At 40.3% G+C, this 11,253-nt stretch overlaps 1 non-coding gene across 1 annotated transcript; it reads left to right on the top strand.

Annotated features, from left to right (window-relative positions):
* Nucleotides 1-10,166: 10,166 nt before the first annotated feature.
* On the top strand, nt 10,167-10,274 carry LOC130952781 (small nucleolar RNA R71). Its single transcript, XR_009074956.1, has one exon. It is a non-coding gene; the product is annotated as a small nucleolar RNA R71 (small nucleolar RNA).
* The last annotated feature ends 979 nt before the right edge of the window (nt 10,275-11,253 follow it).

The raw sequence follows: 11,253 nt of genomic DNA, 5'->3' as shown, positions 1-11,253 counted from the left end.
ACTCCATCTTTGTGGTGGAAAGAACTTTGCCAAGAAGGCATTGACTAGCTTTTCCCAAGAGTCCAGGCTTTCTTTAGGTTGAGAATCCAACCATATTCTAGCTCTGTCTCTTACAGCAAAAGGGAATAGCATCAGTCTGTAGACCTCAGGGTTAACCCCATTAGTCTTGACTGTGTCACAGATTTGCAAGAATTCAGCTAAGAACTGATGAGGATCTTCCATTGGAAGTCCATGGAACTTGCAATTCTGTTGCATTAGAGAAACTAATTGAGGCTTAAGCTCAAAGGTGTTTGCTCCAATGGCAGGGATAGAGATGCTTCTCCCATAGAAATCAGGAGTAGGTGCAGTGAAGTCACCCAGCACCTTCCTTGCATTGTTGGCATTGTTGTTGTTTTCGGCTGCCATGGGTTCTTCTTCCTTGAAGAATTCGGTCAGGTCCTCTAAAGAGAGTTGTGCTTTGGCTTCTCTTAGCTTCTCTTCAAGGTCCTTTCAGGTTCAGGGTCAGCTTCAACAAGAATGCCTTTGTCTTTGTTCCTGCTCATATGAAAGAGAAGAAAACAAGAAAATATGGAATCCTCTATGTCACAGTATAGAGATTCCTTGAGGTGTCAGAGGAAAGAAAAGTAGAAGACAGAAGTAGAAAATTCGAACTTATCAAAGAAGATGGAGTTCGAATTTTGCATTAAAGAATAGTGTTAGTCCATGAATAGAAGGATGTGAGAAGAAGGGAAGTAATTTTCGAAAATTTAAGTAAAAGATTTTGAAAACATTTTGAAAAACACTTAATTGATTTTCGAAAATAAGAGTGGAAAAGAAATCAAGTGATTTTTGAAAAAGATTTTGAAATTAGAAATTAAAAAGATTGATTGAAAACTTATTTAAAAAAAAGATGTGATTGAAAAATTATGGTTTTAAAAGATATGATTGAAAAGATATGATTTGAAAACAATTTTAAAAGATATGATTTGAAAACAATTTGAAAAGATATGATTTGAAAATTAATGACTTGCCTAACAAGAAAAGATATGATTCAAACATAAAACCTTTCTTAATAGAAAAGGCAAAAAATGTTCAATCAAATCATTAATTGTTAGTAAGTATCTTTGAAAAAGGAAAGAAATTGATTTTGAAAACATTTGATTGAAAAGATATGATTTGAAAGAGATTTGGTTTTGAAAAACTTTGAAAACTTGAAAAAAAATTGATTTGAAAACAAAATCTTCCCCCTAGCACCATCCTGGCGTTAAACGCCCAGAATGGTATACATTCTGGCGTTTAACGCCCAAAATGCTACCTCTTTGGGCGTTAAACGCCCAACCAGGTACCCTGGCTGGCGTTTAAACGCCAGTCTGCCTTCTTCACTGGGCATTTTTGAATGCTCAGCTTTTTCTGTATAATTCCTCTGCAGTATGTTCTGAATCTTCAATTCTTTGTATCATTGACTTGAAAAGACACAAATTAAAAATATTTTTGGATTTTTAATAATCAAAATGCAACAAGAATCAATTAACAATGCATGCAAGACACCAATCTTAGCAGTTTGTGTGCTACTGACACTATATGAGACACATGAACACTCAAGTCAATAGAATTTAAAGATCAAAACAAGAAATATATGCATGGATTCGAAAAATATAACAAAAACATGCATTTGACACCAAACTTAAGATGAGACTCTAGACTCAAACAAGAAATATTTTTGGATTTTATGGTTTTGCAAATTTTTTTTTTTTGTATTTTTCGAAAATTAAGTGGGAAAAGGTATCAAAATTCTTAATGAGAATTCCAGGAATCAGTGCAATGCTAGTCTAAGACTCCGGTCCAGGAATTAGACATGGCTTCACAGCCAGCCAAGCTTTCAAAGAAAGCTTCGGTCCAAAACACTAGACATGACCAAAGGTCAGCCAAGCCTTAGCAGATCACTGTTCCAAAAGCAAGATTGATTAAAATCAACAAGCTCTTGTGGTGATAAGTTGAAACCTCGGTCCAATCAGATTAGACATGGCTTCTCAGCCAGCCAGATTTCAACAAATCATCATGAAACTCTAGAATTCATCTTCAAGAATTTCGAAAAAAATACCTAATCTAAGCAACAAGATGAACCGTCAGTTGTCCAAACTAGAACAATCCCAGGCATTGTTACCAAAAGCTTGCTCAAAACTTGAACAATCCCCGGCAACGGCGCCAAAAACTTGGTGCGCGAAATTGTGATCACTACAACTTCACACAACTAACCAGCAAGTGCACTGGGTCGTCCAAGTAATACCTTACGTGAGTAAGGGTCGATCCCACGGAGATTGTTAGCATTGAAGCAAGCTATGGTCATCTTGTAAATCTTAGTCAGGCAAACTCAAATGTATATGATGATGAACGAAAATAACATAGAAGATAAGGATAGTGATACTTATGTATATCATTGGTGTAAGAGCTTCAGACAAGTGTATGAAGATGCCTTCCCTTCCGTCTCTCTGCTTTCCTACTGCCTTCATCCAATCCTTCTTACTCCTTTCCATGGCAAGCTCGTGTAGGGTTTCACTGTTGTCAGCAGCTACCTCCCATCCGCGCAGTGAAAGCTAATGCACGCACTCTGTCACAGTACTGCCAATCACCGGTTTGGTTCCCTCCCCTACCGGAATAGAATCACTCTTTTGCGTCTGTCACTAACGCCCAGTAGGTTACAGGTTTGAAGCACGTCACAGTCATTCAGTCATTGAATCCTACTCAGAATACCACAGACAAGGTTAGACCTTCCGGATTCTCTTGAATGCCGCCATCAGTTCTTGCCTATACCACGAAGACTCTGATCTCACGGAATGGTTGGCTCGTTTGTCAGGCGAGCACTCGGTTGTCAGGCGATCAACCATGCATCGTGCAATCAGGAATCCAAGAGATATTCACTAAGCCTCAGATGCTTGTAGAACAAGAATGGTTGTCAGTCACCTTGTTCATGGTGAGAATGGTGATGGGCGTCAATCATCACCTTCATCATGTTGAAGAACAAGTGATATCTTGGTAAAAGAACAAGCGGAATTGAATGGAAGAACAATAGTAATTGCATTAATACTCGAGGTACAGCAGAGCTCCACACCTTAATCTATGGTGTGTAGAAACTCCACCGTTGAAAATACATAAGAACAAGGTCTAGGCATGGCCGAATGGCCAGCCTCCCAAAGAGGGTTCAATCATAAAAACATGATCAAAAGGCTCTCCCTAATACAATAGTAAAAGGTCCTACTTATAGAAAACTAGTACATAGATGAGTAAATGACATAAAAATCCACTTCCGGGCCCACTTGGTGTGTGCTTGGGCTGAGCAATGAAGCAATTTCGTGTAGAGACTCTCCTTGGAGTTAAACGCCAGCTTTAGTGCCAGTTTGGGCGTTTAACTCCCAATTAGGTGCCAGTTCCGGCGTTTAACGCTGGAATTTCTTGAGGTGACTTTGAACGCCGGTTTGGGCCATCAAATCTTGGGCAAAGTATGGACTATTATATATTGCTGGAAAGCCCAAGATGTCTACTTTCCAACGCCGTTGAGAGCGCGCCAATTGGGCTTCTGTAGCTCCAGAAAATCCACTTCGAGTGCAGGGAGGTCAGAATCCAACAGCATCTGCAGTCCTTTTGAGTCTCTGGATCAGATTTTTGCTCAGGTCCCTCAATTTCAGCCAGAAAATACCTGAAATCACAGAAAAACACACAAACTCATAGTAAAGTCCAGAAAAGTGAATTTTAACTAAAAACTAATAAAAATATAATAAAAACTAACTAGATCATACTAAAAATCTACTAAAAACAATGCCAAAAAGCATACAAACACATGAGGGGCCTCTACAATTGTACAAACACAAGCAATATATGCAAGTAATACACAAATAAGGTACAAGTAGAACAAGTAGCACATAATCAGGTAACATAGCATATATGATGTAGAAATCCAAAACAAATAGGCAAACCCAAACAATTCAAACATATGCAAATGATGTATGCCTGCCCTATGGCTGATGATATCATCTGTCAGTTACATAGCCAACCCGTCATATCCTGGTAGCTAACCATTGGACAGAAACACCCCTTGCGGAGCAAGTAGGTTTGAGCTACAACCCCCTTGCTACTACCCGCTCAACCCAGAGCTAGTGGAATAACCACTACTGCGGCTACTACCCAGGCGGGTCTTTAAAAGCTCAACCTGGAGCGAGTGGATTCACCACTACTGCTGCTACTACCCAGGCGTCACAATCTCTGACCTGGAGCAAGTGGGACAAACCACAACCCTTGCTACTTCCCAAGATCTCAAAACATACATTCGTTCAGTTTAAAAGCAATCATCATCGTTATCAAATCTCAAACATTAACCTGGAGCAAGCGGGATGAATCACTACCCTTACTACTACCCAGGTATCACAAATACATTCATTCAAAACTCCATAATTAAACTCATTTATCGTAAACATCCTTTCCCGTCTCATACCCGGAGCAAGTTGACAATGCCACTGCCTACTACCCTGGTGCACGAAATTGTGATCAATACTTTTCACAACTCAAATAATCCCCGGTAATGAATCCAAAAACTTGGTGTTCAATACCATGGCATAAACACAACTTCGCACAACTAACCAGCAAGTGCACTGGGTCGTCCAAGTAATAAACCTTACGCGAGTAAGGGTCGATCCCACGGAGATTGTTGGTATGAAGCAAGCTATGGTCACCTTGTAAATCTTAGTCAGGCAGACTCAAATGGGTACAGTGATATACGAATAAAACATAAAGATAAAGATAGAGATACTTATGTAATTCATTGGTAGGAACTTCAGATAAGCGTATGAAGATGCCTTCCCTTCCGTCTCTCTGCTTTCCTACTGTCTTCTTCCAATCCTTCTTACTCCTTTCCATGGCAAGCTTAAGCAAGGGTTTCACCGTTGTCAGTGGCTACCTCCCATCCTCTCAGTGGAAATGTTCAACGCACCCTGTCACGGCACGGCTATCCATCTGTCGGTTCTCGATCAGGCCGGAATAGAATCCAGTGATTCTTTTGCGTCTGTCACTAACGCCCCGCCTTCAGGAGTTTGAAGCACGTCACAGTCATTCAATCATTGAATCCTACTCAGAATACCACAGACAAGGTTAGACCTTCCGGATTCTCTTGAATGCCACCATCAGTTCTAGCCTATACCACGAAGATTCCGGTTAAAGAATCCAAGAGATATTCACCCAATCTAAGGTAGAACGGAGGTGGTTGTCAGTCACACGTTCATAGGTGAGAATGATGATGAGTGTCACGGATCATCACATTCATCAAGTTGAAGAACAAGTGATATCTTGGACAAAGAACAAGCAGAATTGAATAGAAGAACAATAGTAATTGCATTAATACTCGAGGTACAGCAGAGCTCCACACCTTAATCTATGGTGTGTAGAAACTCCACCGTTGAAAATACATAAGAACAAGGTCTAGGCATGGCCGAATGGCCAGCCTCCCAAAGTGATCAAAAGATCTCAAGAACAAAAGATTCCAAAGATCAAAAGATGAAAATACAATAGTAAAAGGTCCTATATATAGAGAACTAGTAGCCTAGGGTGTACAGAGATGAGTAAATGACATAAAAATCCACTTCCGGGCCTACTTGGTGTGTGCTTGGGCTGAGCATTGAAGCATTTTCGTGTAGAGACTCTTCTTGGAGTTAAACGCCAGCTTTTATGCCAGTTTGGGCGTTTAACTCCCATTTAGGTGCCAGTTCCGGCGTTTAACGCTGGGAAATCTGAAGGTGACTTTGAACGCCAGTTTGGGCCATCAAATCTTGGGCAAAGTATGGACTATCATATATTTCTGGAAAGCCCAGGATGTCTACTTTTGAACGCCATTGAGAGCGCGCCAATTGGGCTTCTGTAGCTCTAGAAAATCCACTTCGAGTGCAGGGAGGTCAGAATCCAACAGCATCTGCAGTCCTTTTCAGTCTCTGGATCAGATTTTTGCTCAGGTCCCTCAATTTCAGCCAGAAAATACCTGAAATCACAGAAAAATACACAAACTCATAGTAAAGTCCAGAAAAGTGAATTTTAACTAAAAACTAATAAAAATATACTAAAAACTAACCAAATCATACTAAAAATATACTAAAAACAATGCCAAAAAGCGTATAAATTATCCGCTCATCACAACACCAAACTTAAATTGTTGCTTGTCCTCAAGCAACTGAAAATCAAATAAGATAAAAAAAAGAGAATATACTATAGACTCCAAATTATCAATGAAACTTAGCTCCAAATTAGATGAGCGGGACTAGTAGCTTTTTGCCTCCGAACAGTTTTGGCATCTCACTTTATCCTTTGAAATTCAGAATGATTGGCTTCTCTAGGAACTCAGAATCCAGATAGTGTTATTGATTCTCCTAGTTAAGTATGATGATTCTTGAACACAGCTACTTATTGAGTCTTGGCCGTGGTCCAAAGCACTCTGTCTTCCAGTATTACCACCGGATACATACATGCCACAGACACATAATTGGGTGAACCTTTTCAGATTGTGACTCAGCTTTGCTAAAGTCCCCAATTAGAGGTGTCCAGGGTTCTTAAGCACACTCTTTTTGCCTTGGATCACAACTTTATTTCTTTTCTTTTTCTTTTCTTTTTCTTTCTCCCCTTTTTTCAGTTTTTCTCCTTCTTTTTTTTTTTGTATTCACTGCTTTTTCTTGCTTCAAGAATCATTTTTATGATTTTTCAGATCCTCAGTAACATGTCTCCTTTTTCATCATTCTTTCAAGAGCCAACATTCATGAACCACAAATTCAAAAGACATATGCACTGTTCAAGCATACATTCAAAAAACAAAAAGTATTGCCACCACATCAAACTAATTAAGCTAGTTTTAAAGATGAATTCAAAATCCTGTACTTCTTGTTCTTTTGTGATTAAAAACAGTTTTTCATTTAAGAAAGGTGATGGATTCATAGGACATTCATAACTTTAAGGCATAGACACTAAGACACTAATGATCATAAGACACAAACATGGATAAACATAAGCATAAATTTTCGAAAAACAGAAGAATAAAGAACAAGGAGATTAAAGAACGGGTCCACCTTAGTGATGGCGGCTTGTTCTTCCTCTTGAAGGTCTTATGGAGTGCTTGAGCTCCTCAATGTTTCTTCCTTGTCTTTGTTGCTCCTCTCTCATGATTCTTTGATCTTCTCTAATTTCATGGAGGAGAATGGAGTGTTCTTGGTGCTCCACCCTTAGTTGTCCCATGTTGGAACTCAATTCTCCTAGGGAGGTGTTGATTTGCTCCCAGTAGTTTTGCGGAGGAAAGTGCATCCCTTGAGGTATCTCAGGGATTTCATGATGAGTGGGATCTCTTGTTTGCTCCATCCTTTTCTTAGTGATGGGCTTGAGGTCATGCCTTCTCAGTTAAACCGGCTTTCCTCTTGAATCTCTCTTCCATTGAGCGCCCTCTTCACAATTGTCTGTGAGGACTTGGTCCAACCTTTGATTAAAGTTGACCCTTTTTGAGTTTGAAAGGGACCTCATGGATCACCTTCTTCATGGCCACAACTTTATAGAAGTGGTCTTGATGCACCCTTGAGATGAATCTCTCCATCTCCCATGACTCGGAGGTGGAAGCTTTTGCCTTCCCTTTCCTCTTTCGAGAGGTTTCTCCGGCCTTGGATTCCATAAATGGTTATGGAAAAACAAAAAGCAATGCTTTTACCACACCAAACTAAAAAGGTTTGCTCGTCCTCGAGCAAAAGAAGAAAGAAGAGAGTAGAAGAAGAAGAAATAGAGGAGAGGGAGATGGCTTTGTGGTTCGGTCAAAAGGGGAAGAAGTAGTGTTTATGGTGTGTGAAAATGAAGGAGTGAAGAAGGGTTTATATAGGGGTGAGGGGAGGTGGGGTTTTATGAAGGATGGATGTGAGTGGTGAAGAGAAGATGGGATTTGATAGGTGAAGGGTTTTTGGGGAAGAGGTATTGAGGTGATTGGTGAAGGGGTGAAGAAGAAGAGAGAGGGTGGTGGGGTAGGTGGGGATCCTGTGGGGTCCACAGATCCTGAGGTGTCAAGGAAAAGTCATCCCTGCACCAAATGGCATACAAAATCACGTTTTGAGCCAATTCTGGCGTTAAACGCCGGGCTGGTGCCCATTTCTGGCGTTTAACGCCAGGTTCCTGCCCTTTCCTGGCGTTTAACGCCAGTCTGGTGCCCCTTTCTAGCGTTAAACGCCCAGAATGGTGCCAGACTGGGCGTTAAACGCCCATCTGCTAGCCTCACTGGCGTTTAAACGCCAGTAGGTTCTTCCTCCAGGGTGTGCTGTTTTTCTTCCTGTTTTTCATTCTGTTTTTGCTTTTTCAATTGATTTTGTGACTTCTCATGATCATCAACCTACAAATTAAAATAGAATAACAAAGGAAAATATATAAAAAATAACATTGGGTTGCCTCCCAACAAGCGCTTCTTTAATGTCAGTAGCTTGACAGATGGCTCTCATGGAGCCTCACAAATGATCAGAGCAATGTGGGAACCTCCCAACACCAAACTTAGAGTTTGAATGTGGGGGTTCAACACCAAACTTAGAGTTTGGTTGTGGCCTCCCAACACCAAACTTAGAGTTTGACTGTGGGGGCTCTGTTTGACTCTGATTTGAGAGAAGCTCTTCATGCTTCCTCTCCATGGTGACAGAGGGGTATCCTTGAGCCTCAAACACAAAGGATTCTTCATTCACTTGAATGATCAATTCTCCTCTATCAACATCAATCACAGCCTTTGCTGTGGCCAGGAAGGGTCTGCCAAGGATGATGGATTCATCCATGCACTTCCCAGTCTCTAGGACTATGAAATCAGCAGGGATGTAATGGCTTTCAACTTTTACCAGAACATCCTCTACAAGTCCATAAGCTTATTTTCTTGAGTTGTCTGCCATCTCTAGTGAGATTTTTGCAGCTTGCACCTCAAAGATCCCTAGCTTCTCCATTACAGAGAGAGGCATGAGGTTTACACTTGACCCTAGGTCACACAAGGCCTTCTTGAAGGTCATGGTGCCTATGGTACAAGGTATTGAAAACTTCCCAGGATCTTGTCTCTTTTGAGGTAATTTCTGCCTAGACAAGTCATCTAGTTCTTTGGTGAGCAAAGGAGGTTCATTCTCCCAAGTCTCATTTCCAAATAACTTGTCATTTAGCCTCATGATTGCTCCAAGGTATTTAGCAACTTGCTCTTCAGTGACATACTCATCCTCTTCAGAGGAAGAATACTCATCAGAGCTCATGAAAGGCAGAAGTAAGTCCAATGGAATCTCTATGGTCTCATTTTGAGCCTCAGATTCCCATGGTTCCTCATTGGGGAACTCATTGGAGGTTAGTGGACGTCCATTGAGGTCTTCCTCAGTGGCGTTCACTGCCTCTTCCTCCTCTCCAAATTCGGCCATGTTGATGGCCTTGCACTCTCCTTTTGGATTTTCTTCTGTATTGCTTGGAAGAGTACTAGGAGGGAGTTCAGTAATTTTCTTGCTCAGCTGACCCACTTGTGCCTCCAAATTTCTAATGGAGGACCTTGTTTCAGTCATGAAACTTTGAGTGGTTTTGATTAGATCAGAGACCATGGTTGCTAAGTCAGAGGTATTCTGCTTAGAACTCTCTGTCTGTTGCTGAGAAGATGATGGAAAAGGTTTGCTATTGCTAAACCTGTTTCTTCCACCATTATTGTTGTTGAAACCTTGTTGAGGTTTCTGTTCATCCTTCCATGAGAAATTTGGATGATTTCTCCATGAAGGATTATAGGTGTTTCCATAGGGTTCTCCCATGTAATTCGCCTCTTCCATTGAAGGGTTCTCAGGATCATAGGCTTCTTCCTTAGATGAAGCCTCCTTAGTACTACCTGGTGCATTTTGCATTCCAGACAGACTTTGAGAGATCAAATTGACTTGTTGAGTCAATATTTTGTTCTGAGCCAATATGGCATTCAGAGTGTCAATCTCAAGAACTCCTTTCTTCTAATTAGTTCCGTTGTTCACAGGATTCCTTTCAGAAGTGTACATGAATTGGTTATTTGCAACCATTTCAATTAGCTCTTGAGCTTCTGTAGGCGTCTTCTTCAGATGAAGAGATCCTCCAGCAGAGCTATCCAAAGACGTCTTGGACAGTTCAGATAGACCATCATAGAAAATACCTATGATGCTCCATCCAGAAAGCATGTCAGAAGGACATTTTCTGATCAATTGTTTGTATCTTTCCCAAGCTTCATAGAGGGATTCTCCATCCTTCTATCTGAAGGTTTGGACTTCCACTCTAAGCTTACTCAATTTTTGAGGTGGAAAGAACTTTGCCAAGAAGGCATTGACTAGCTTTTCCCAAGAGTTCAGGCTTTCTTTAGGTTGTGAGTCCAACCATATTCTAGCTCTGTCTCTTACAGCAAAAGGGAATAGCATAAGTCTGTAGACCTCAGGGTCAACCCCATTAGTCTTGACAGTGTCACAGATTTGCAAGAATTCAGCTAAAAACTGATGAGGATCTTCCAATGGAAGTCCATGGAACTTGCAATTCTGTTGCATTAGAGAAACTAATTGAGGCTTAAGCTCAAAGTTGTTTGCTCCAATGGCAGGGATAGAGATGCTTCTCCCATAGAAGTCGGGAGTAGGTGCAGTAAATTCACCCAGCACCTTCCTTGCATTGTTGGCATTGTTGTTGTTTTCGGCTGCCATGTCTTCTTCTTTGAAGATTTCTGTTAGGTCCTCTGTAGAGAGTTGTGCCTTAGCTTCTCTTAGCTTTCGCTTCAAGGTCCTTTCAGGTTCAGGGTCAGCTTCAACAAAAATGCCTTTGTCTCTGCTCCTGCTCATATGAAAGAGAAGAGAACAAGAAAATATGGAATCCTCTATGTCACAGTATAGAGATTCCTTGAGGTATCAGAGAAAAAGAAAAATAGAAGGAAGAAGGAGAATTCGAACTTAGTGAGATAGAGTTCGAATTGTGCAGTGAAGAGGAGTGATACTCCATAAATAGAAGGATGTGAGAAGAGGGGAAGAGAATTTTCGAAAATTAATTAAAAAGTTTTTAAAAACATTTTGAAAAATTGATTGATAATTTTCGAAAAGATTTTGAAATTAGCAATCAAAAAGATATGACCAAAAACTATTTTGAAAAAGATGTGAAAAAAATATGATTAAAAAGTTATGGTTTTAAAAAGATATGATTGAAAAGATATGATTTGAAAACAAATTAAAAAAAAGATTTGATTTTAAAAATTAATGACTTGCCTAACAGGAAAAGATATGATTT

The sequence above is a fragment of the Arachis stenosperma genome, chromosome 9 (assembly GCF_014773155.1).
Source record: "Arachis stenosperma cultivar V10309 chromosome 9, arast.V10309.gnm1.PFL2, whole genome shotgun sequence".
Lineage (NCBI taxonomy): Eukaryota > Viridiplantae > Streptophyta > Magnoliopsida > Fabales > Fabaceae > Arachis > Arachis stenosperma.
This window is presented reverse-complemented; position numbering and strand designations above follow the sequence as displayed.